The sequence below is a fragment of the Capricornis sumatraensis genome, chromosome 23, assembly GCF_032405125.1.
Source record: "Capricornis sumatraensis isolate serow.1 chromosome 23, serow.2, whole genome shotgun sequence".
Taxonomy (NCBI): Eukaryota; Metazoa; Chordata; class Mammalia; order Artiodactyla; family Bovidae; genus Capricornis; species Capricornis sumatraensis.
In genome coordinates this window covers 45,052,340-45,061,257 of record NC_091091.1, presented here as the reverse complement: position 1 = coordinate 45,061,257, position 8,918 = coordinate 45,052,340, and positions in this window count along the sequence as shown.

Here is an 8,918-nt window from a genome sequence, read left to right as displayed (position 1 = left end):
CCGGTGCTGGAGGAAAGGAAGTGTGGGGGTGGATTGTTTATTTCATCTCAGATAAAACAACAGATCGCCAATTAATTAGGATCTGAAAGAACAGAAGTACTCTAGGCATTTCTAATTTTGTAATTCTCAAAGTGTAAGTACCTTCAGACTCACAAAGCTTATATGGCAACACGGTGTGCTCAGGAAAATGTCGGGGTGGAGTTTGGGTCTCTGTCTCGGAGTTTGTCTGAAGGAAGGAACAGGAGGGCGAGATTACGTGCACACTGGAGCCACCCTGGTGTGGTCACCGCCTCCCCCAGATGACGAGCCATCAGCTGATTCATCTTGATTTCGATGCTGCTGACACTTGCTCCAAGCGCCTGTCCTGTTTCCATGGTAACCAAGGGAAAGCATCCTTGTCCACATAGTTTCGGAACCTCATTAAATCAGGCAGCAGGACAGCAGCTGTGTTCTCCACGCGTTGCTCTGACAGCCATGTGCTAATTTTATGATGCTCAGGTGATTTTGGGTGCTTTCTAGGCCAGACTGTTGAGAATGTGTAGATAGTGAGACAGATGGCAGAATAAATAAATATTGCCAAAGTGTTTAATGCACACAAATTTTCTGAAAGGTGCGAACCAACAATGGTAATGTTATTGACTGAGGTAATTTGAAGCCAAATAATAAATACGAAGAGGATGGGATGCTCTCGGAAAATGTTAACTTGAGGTGCTCTTCTGATGATAGTGGTCTCTTGGGAAAAGAGCACTTCACAAGAGTCACTAATGTGGTTCTAAGACAGCTGGTGCCCCAGAATGTGAAGTTCTGAAGTACAGAACTTTCCTTTCCCTCCCTAGCATCTTATTATTTCCTGGATTCAAAGAAATCCGAAGAGAAGTCTTTGTACACACAGACACACACGCATGGATATAGATGTCTGATTAAATCAAGAAGTCTGCCCAAAGCCCCATGTATACCAAAACGACATGCAGATTCCACAAATCCCGAGTCAAGAGCCAGATCCATCCCCCTGCTCCTTCCCCACAAGGGTGCTTGAAGACACACGTTCAATAGAAAGGAGGCCAGAACAGATATCTCTTGCCAATTTCCAACGGGAATCCAAAAATTTCTTCAAGCTGAGGATGGCAGAGCAAGTGTTGGATTAATCAGCTTTAATAAAGATGACCAACAGCTAAGAAGGGAGCCCCAGGACTTCTGTTGCTCTCGCGCAGAGGAAAGGAGCACTTCTTCCCCAGATCTGGAGCCGGACTCCTGGAACCCCAGCCCGGCCTGGCTCCTGCTAGAGGCATGGCCTTGGGCACGTTGTCTCACTTCCCACTGGTTCAGCTCTAAGCCAGAGACATTCATCGTCCCCACCCCCGCCCCCATGGGGTTTTTGTTTTTGTTTTTTTTTTTTTTGCAAACATAATGAATTCATCTCTGACTTAGACGCTTAGAACTGTGCCTGGTGCTACTCAGGTTGTAGGCAGTTAGTTTTCCTCCGCTTACTACCACACTGTAAAAGTTTTGTCTATTTCATATGCTAATTCCACTTTCCCCACGGAACAGTTACAAAAAATGGTCTGGTTTTGGAGGAAGTCAGACAGGTGCCTGAAAACCTCTGATCTAGTGCATACTCACGAGCTGTGCCATATCATGTCGTGACTTAACCCCCCTGAGCCTCGGTCTGCTCACCTGAAATAGCAGAACCCACCACCTGGGGTTCTGAGGATGAAATGAGGGAGCACTCACCTGGTGCGTGTCCCCAAGGAAGAGCTCAGTCTGTGAAAGTCATGCTGTTCTTAGGATTAAGTTGTCGTTGGTCAAAACTATGTTAAAATCTTAGGAAAACTAGGTTTTGTCTTAATCTGACACAGAAAGTAAAAATAATACAGAGGGTTTCCCTGCTGGCTCAGTGGTAAAGAAGCCGCCTGCCAATGCAAGAGACATGGGTTCAATCCCTGAGCCGGGAAGATCTCACATGCAATTAAGCCCCTGCACCACAACTATTGACCCTGTGCCCTAGAGCCCAGGAACCGCAATTACTGAGCCCACGTGCCACCATGCTGCAGCCCGTGTGCCCTAAAGCCCTGCTCTGCAGCAAGAGAAGCCACCGCAATGAGAAGCCCTCCCACTGCAACCGGAGAGTAGTCTCCATTTGCCGAAACTAGATAAAAGCCTACACAGCAACAGAGATCCAGCACAGCCAAAAATAAATAAAAATAAATAAAATTAAAAAATAGTACAGAGTGAGGTAGTGCTTGAAGAGATTCTGGATCGCATATGTGAATTTTAAAAACAGGAAAGAAATTGCTCGTTGAAAAATTATCTCTTGATCTTTGTGTGAACTCAGGCCTTATAGGAGATTCTGTATCTTTAGCCTTCAAAAATCACATAGTGAAACGTTCTGTGTTAGAAGAGGTCAAGAATTATGTAAACCTTCGTGGAATTAGTCAGGATCAGAATCCCATTAATAAACCTATCAAGAGCTGGAGCTGTTACTAGACACTCCCATTCTTTCTGTAATGAAAAACGTCTATTATTGGGTGATTGTCCAGTGTACAAACTTTCACTGTTACTCTGAGACTGGGTAATACTTGTGGGTAATTGATTAAAATTCCATAATGTAGAATGTATGCTTAGTTGCTCAGTCATGTCTGACGCTCTGTGACCCATGGACTATAGCCCACCAGGCTTCTCTGTTCCTGGGGATTCTCCAGGCAAGAATATTAGAGTGGGTTGCCATGCCCTCCTCCAGGGGATCTTCCCAACCCTGGATCAAAGCAGGTCTTCCCCACTGCAGGCAGATTCTTTACTGACAGAGCCCCCGGGAAAGCCCATAAGGCAGATTAGAAAGTGTCTCCTTCAAGGGTCCAGGAATAGAGATGCTGGAAGCGTCTGTCTACAATGCGGGAGACCTGGGTTCGATCCCTGAGTTGGGAAGATCCCCTGGAGAAGGAAATGGCAATCTGCTCCAGTACTATTGCCTGGAAAATCCCATGGACAGAGGGGCCTGGTAGGCTACAGTCCATGGGGTCGCAAAGAGTTGGACGTGACTGAGCGACTTCACTTTCACTTTCACTTCAAGGGTCCAAGAATAGAGAAGCTGGATTTGGAGGGAGAGAGTCTGCAGGGGCCTCAGTGACCCCATGGAGCTCCTGGTGCCTCTAATACTTGTTCCTCCTGGAGCCATAGAATCCTCCTGCTTCCTTCTTGACTCTGCTGAACAGGATTGACTTGGGGATGTGGAGTCTAAGAAGAATGACACCACTTATTTTAGAATATGAACAAACAAGTGCCCAGGTATGTCCTTCATAAAGCCCTGTGCTAATTGCCGGAAGGACTCAGAGATCCATTAGACACTGTCCTTGGCCTTGGGGAGGCTGTGGTCAAATGGGAAAGAGAGTCTCATACAATCAGTACAAAAACGGGATGGAAAGAGAGTGAGGATGGGGGTAGAACATGTGCTCAGCAACCCGTTTGCTAAGTTAGAGCCTGGCGTTGCCATTTAGGAGAGGCTACTCACACTTAAATCCACATCAGGGACGTGGCCAGCCCTAGGAAGCCCTCTCCCAGGCAAGAGGTGAGAAAGAGCACCCTGGCACCCAGCACCTTCTCTGATGTTCCTTCCTCTGCCAACAAATCTGACCTTCCCTCTCCCTTCAGGTTAAAATTGGAGGCTTCTATTATTTTGGTATTACTGTGCATTTGTGCACACTAAACCACTTCAGTCATGTCCAACTCTGTGTGACGCTATGGACTCTAGGCTGCCAGGCTCCTTTGTCCATTGGACTTTCCAGGCAAGAGCACTAGAGTGGGTTGCAATGCCCTCCTCTAAGGAATCTTCTCGACCCAGGAATCAAACCTGCATCTCCTGCACTTGTAGGCCCTTTCTTTTCCACTAGTATCATCTGGGAAGCCCCTTTGGTGTTACCATTCTCCCCCAAATATGGAAGCAATACATGCTTATAGAAACAAAAAGAAGGAAAGAAAAACAAATGACTGTTTGAATCTTGCTGAACTTATTCCCAATCATTTTCTGTTTTTAATTTCTTTTAGTGTATATGTGAACACATAGTTTATTTTTAATCCTGATGTTTCATTCAACATGAAAATGAATGCCTGTATAAAAACTCTGTACACAGCATTTACCTACACATTCCACTATTGTTTAGGTTGTTTCCTAAGCTTTTCTGTTATATATAATTCATAAGAAACATCTTCATGCCTGAAATGGCATTTCTAAAACTGATATCTCTTCAAAGATATCCTGTAAGATGTTTTAATAGATAAAGTGTCCTGTGCTCAAATTAGTTTGTTAAAGCCTGGGTTGAAGAAATAAGCATCTTCTGTGCAGGAATTTTCAGAGCCTTTGTACATGGTGTGTTGTGAATCTCCAACAGAGAGGTATACTTCCCATGAAATTAAAAGATGCTTATCAGTGTATGGCAAAACCGATACAATATTGTAAATAAATAAATGGTGAAAAAAAAAAGACACTTGCTCCTTGGAAGAAAAGCCACGACCAACCTAGACAGCATATTAAAAAGCAGAGACATCACTTTGCCAACAAAGGTCCATCTAGTCAAAGCTATGGTTTTTCCAGTAGCCACATATGGATGTGAGAGTTGAAGTATAAAGAAATCTGAGCTCTGAAGAACTGATGCTTTTGAACTATGGTGTTGGAGAAGACTCTTGAGAGTCCCTTGGACTGCAAGGAGATCAAAGCGGTCAATCCTAAAGGAAATCAGTCTTGAATATTCATTGGATGGACCGATGCTGAAGCTGAAGCCCCAATACTTTGGCCACCTGATGTGAAGAACTGACTCATTGGAAAAGACCCTGATGCTGGGAAAGATTGAAGGCAGGAGGAGAAGGGGATGATAGAGGATGAGATGGTTGGATGGCATCACGGACTCGATGGACGTGAGTATGAGCAAGCTCTGGAAGCTGGTGATGGACAGGGAAGCCTGGTGTGCTGCAGTCCATGGGGTCCCAAAGAGTTGGACACAAATGAGCAACTCAACTGAACTGAACACTTATCAGACTTCATGGACCATGGAATCCTTCCTTTTCAAGACTTTACTAGCATGACTGATACTTTTCAATAGAATTAAGATATGGTTCATTTTTTTTTTTTTGGCAAAAACACGTTTGAAATCTCTTTCAAACACTTTTAAAATGGCTAATGTGTCCCTGATATCAAAATCAGACAGGGTAGATCAAGATAGAAAAACTATGGGTCATTTGCTTTTAAATGCAAATACAACAATCCAAAAGAAAATTTTAGCAAATCAATTACAACAGGGTGTAAAATAGATTAAGGATGCAAAGACCCTTCAGCATTGAGAAATGTAGTAATGTAAATTATTACATTGAAAGATTAAGAAAAAAAATCTAGTGGTCATCTTAGGTGACATCAAGACAGCCTACAAAATTTCAGATTTATTCTAGATTGAAATGAAAAGGAAAAACTCTTAGAAAATAGCTATAAAATACAAAACAGCTATAAAATACAACTTTTTAAATGAAATAGAATACATAATAGAATATAAAATTAATATTTAAATAAGGATATTTGGACTGAAATTAGGAATAAAACAAGAATACCTTCTCTAAGTATCATTATTCTACACCACGTGGAATATCTAGCTACAGCATCCTGGTGGGGAAAGTACTTAGTATGTTGATTAAAATAATAATTTAGAAATATGTTTCTATTTAAGAGTTCTTGGGAAAATCCAATAACGATTAATTGAATAGAAATCTTTAGTTAAAATTCCATATTAGCTAGGGAAAAAAGAACCAAATACCTACTTGGCTAAACAAGAAAATTTCTTAAAGGAAAAAGACAAAACAATAATGAAAAATCAAAAGTAAGCACAGACACAGATGGATCAAAATGTAGATATTTAAAGATTATATTATTATATGAAATTCAAAAACCATATAAATAATTAAACACTAACAAAAAATCTTGCAAATTGAGAACCACAGTGCTAGCTAACCTTTAGGTCAAACAGAAAATTAAAGGCAAATAGCAAACCACTTAGAAAACAATGAAGAAACACTTTATTCTAAAAATCTATAATACACATTGAAATGCTTTAAAAAACCTATAATAAGTGTTTAGTTATCAAAGATGAAAAATAAGGAAAGAATAATAGAAAGAAACCAGGAAGTAGAAAGGGAACTATAAATAAAGGAAAAGAAAGAAAGTGGAAATTTATTAATTTAAAAAACAAAGTTAATGAAATAGAAAACCATAGCAACCAAGATAGTAGAAGGGTAAATTAATCCAAAAGCTGTTTCTTTCAAAAGAACACTAAAAAAAGTGTGATTAAGGACAATATGCATGATAAAAATGAGAATAGAAATTGAATCACAGGTAAAAGAGAACTTATTAAAAAAAATGAGGAAATGTAACATGTAATACTATGGCAAATACTTTGAAAATGGAGAGTGAAAAAATTAAGTATAAATTACCTAAATTGGTCCAATAAAAAAGTAGAAACTCTGAATAGACCAGTTACCACAGAAGAAATTGCAAAGCTACTTAAAGGTATATTAAGAAACATACAAAGCAAGATAGTTTCACAGCTGAACTCTATCTAACTTTTAAAGATCAGATAAATAAATCCAATATTATGTAAAGTATTCTTGGCCAGAAATAAAGAAGTCTTCCCAATTAAATTTATGTAGTTTGCATGCCTTTAACCCCAAAATCTGACCAAAAAATTATCAAAAATAACAATTATAGTCTGATTTAACTTATGAAAATCAATGTAAAAAGTCTAAATAGAATTTTTTAGAATCCATCAATGTAGCAAAGGAATATTTTGATATTTTTATTAAAAAACTTTTCATAAGAAGGCAAAACAGGTTCAGCAGCTCTACAATTATCAACACAATCCATTGCATTAGTAAATTAAAGGAGTAAATCATTTGATCAAATCAACAGATGCTAGAATGGCAATTGATAAAATACAGTGGTAACTTTATCCCTAATAAAAATTTTAAGTAAAATGGATAGAGAAGTAAATAACTTAATAACTACATTACTTACTTGTTTACTAAATGATTATTTACTAAATTAATAAAGACCATTTAATAAAAATCAACAGCAAATATATTCTATAAGAGGAATATATTAAATCATATCAGTTAAATTAGAAATTAGATAGTGATGTCTGCCATTGCTGTTATTATTAATTATTGTCCTTAAAGTTTTAGCAGAAGCAATACAAGTATTATGGATTGAATTGTGTTTCCATTGAAAAAATGCTGAAGCCCTAACCTGAAGTTCCTGTGAGTCCCATCTTATTTGGAAATAGAATCTTTGCAGATGATTGAGTTAAAAGGAGGTCATTAGGACTGGGCCCTAATCCACTGCCTCCAATGTCCTTATAAGAAGGAGAAATTTGGACACACACAATGTACTCAGGACAGATTTTTTGTGTGTGTTGGGAGGAGTCTCTAAAATCACTGCAGATGGTGACTGTAGCCATGAAATTCAAAAACACTTGCTCCTTGGAAAGAAAGCTATTACAAACCTAGACAGTGCAGAGACATCACTTTGCCAACAAAAGTCCATGTAGTCAAAGCTATGGTTTTTCTAGCAGTCATGTACGGATATGAGAGTTGGATCATAAAGAAGGCTGAGCACTAAAGAATTGATGCTTTCGAACTGTAGTGCTGGAGAACTCTTGAGAGTCCCTTGGACTGCAAAGAGATCAAACCAGTCAATCCTAAGGAAAATCAACCCTGAATATTCATTGGAAAGACTGATGCTGAAGCTGAAGTTCCAATAATTTGGCCACCTGATGTGAAGAGCCAACTCATTGGAAAATCCTCTGATGCTGGAAAAGATTGAGGGCAGGAGGAGAAGGGGACAACAGAGGATGAGATGGTTAGATGGCATCACCAACTCAATGGATATGAATTTGAGCAAGCTCCAGGAGATAGCAGGGGAGAGAGGAACCTGATGTGCTACAGTCCATGGGGTCGCAAAGAGCCAGACACAACTTAATGACTGAACAGCATGCAATTAGGAAGAATGCCATAGTATAGTAAGGCAGAGATTGGGGTGATGCTTCTACAAGCGAAGGAACACCCAGGATTGCCAGGCAGTCACCAGAAGCCTGGGGAGAGGCAGGAAAATGATTCTGCCTCCCAACTCAGAAGGACCCAGCCCTGAGTCCACCTTGCTCTCAGAACTGTGAGACAATGCATTCTGTTTTTAAGCCACTCTATAATCCTTTGCTCTGGCAACCCTAGCAAAGTAATGCAACATGAAAATTAAATGACGGATATAAGCATTGGAAAAGAAGAGACAACTACCTGTTTTTAATAATGTTACAACCTTATACCCAGAAAACCCCAAAAGATATTTTTTTTGTTACTAGAATAATAATATGTAAGGCGTCCTCATACAAGATGAAGGGACGCCATGCAGTGGGCTCTCCTCTCTTCTCAGTGTGAGCATTGTCTGGATTCCCTCCGTCTGCCCTCCTGATCCGCTGCCCTCGCCTCCTGCCTGGCTCTGCTCACGTGCGTGGACGTCCTTGTCCTCTGGATTCCAGCTGGGTTCAGCCAGTGGGAATCACTGGTAGGAGGTCAGAGGACAGCAGGAGGGAGAGAGAGGCTGTCTTTCTTTCGCCGTCTGTGGATGGGCGATGTGTTCCTCTGCCAAAGGCCCCTCTCCAGCTAGCCTGTCCTGAAGCTGTAGCTTTCCCTCCAGGTTCTGTAAGCAGCTCCCTGGCAACCCTCCTGCCTGCTTTGGCTCACCCTGGTATGCTTCTCTGCTCACTGGCTTCCCTTACTTATACCCATACCTTTTATGCATACTTTCTTTCCTCTATTCTAAATATTTTTATTGGAATATAATTTCATCACAGAACATGGAGCTGAGCGTCCTGTGCTTTATAGCCAGTTCCCAC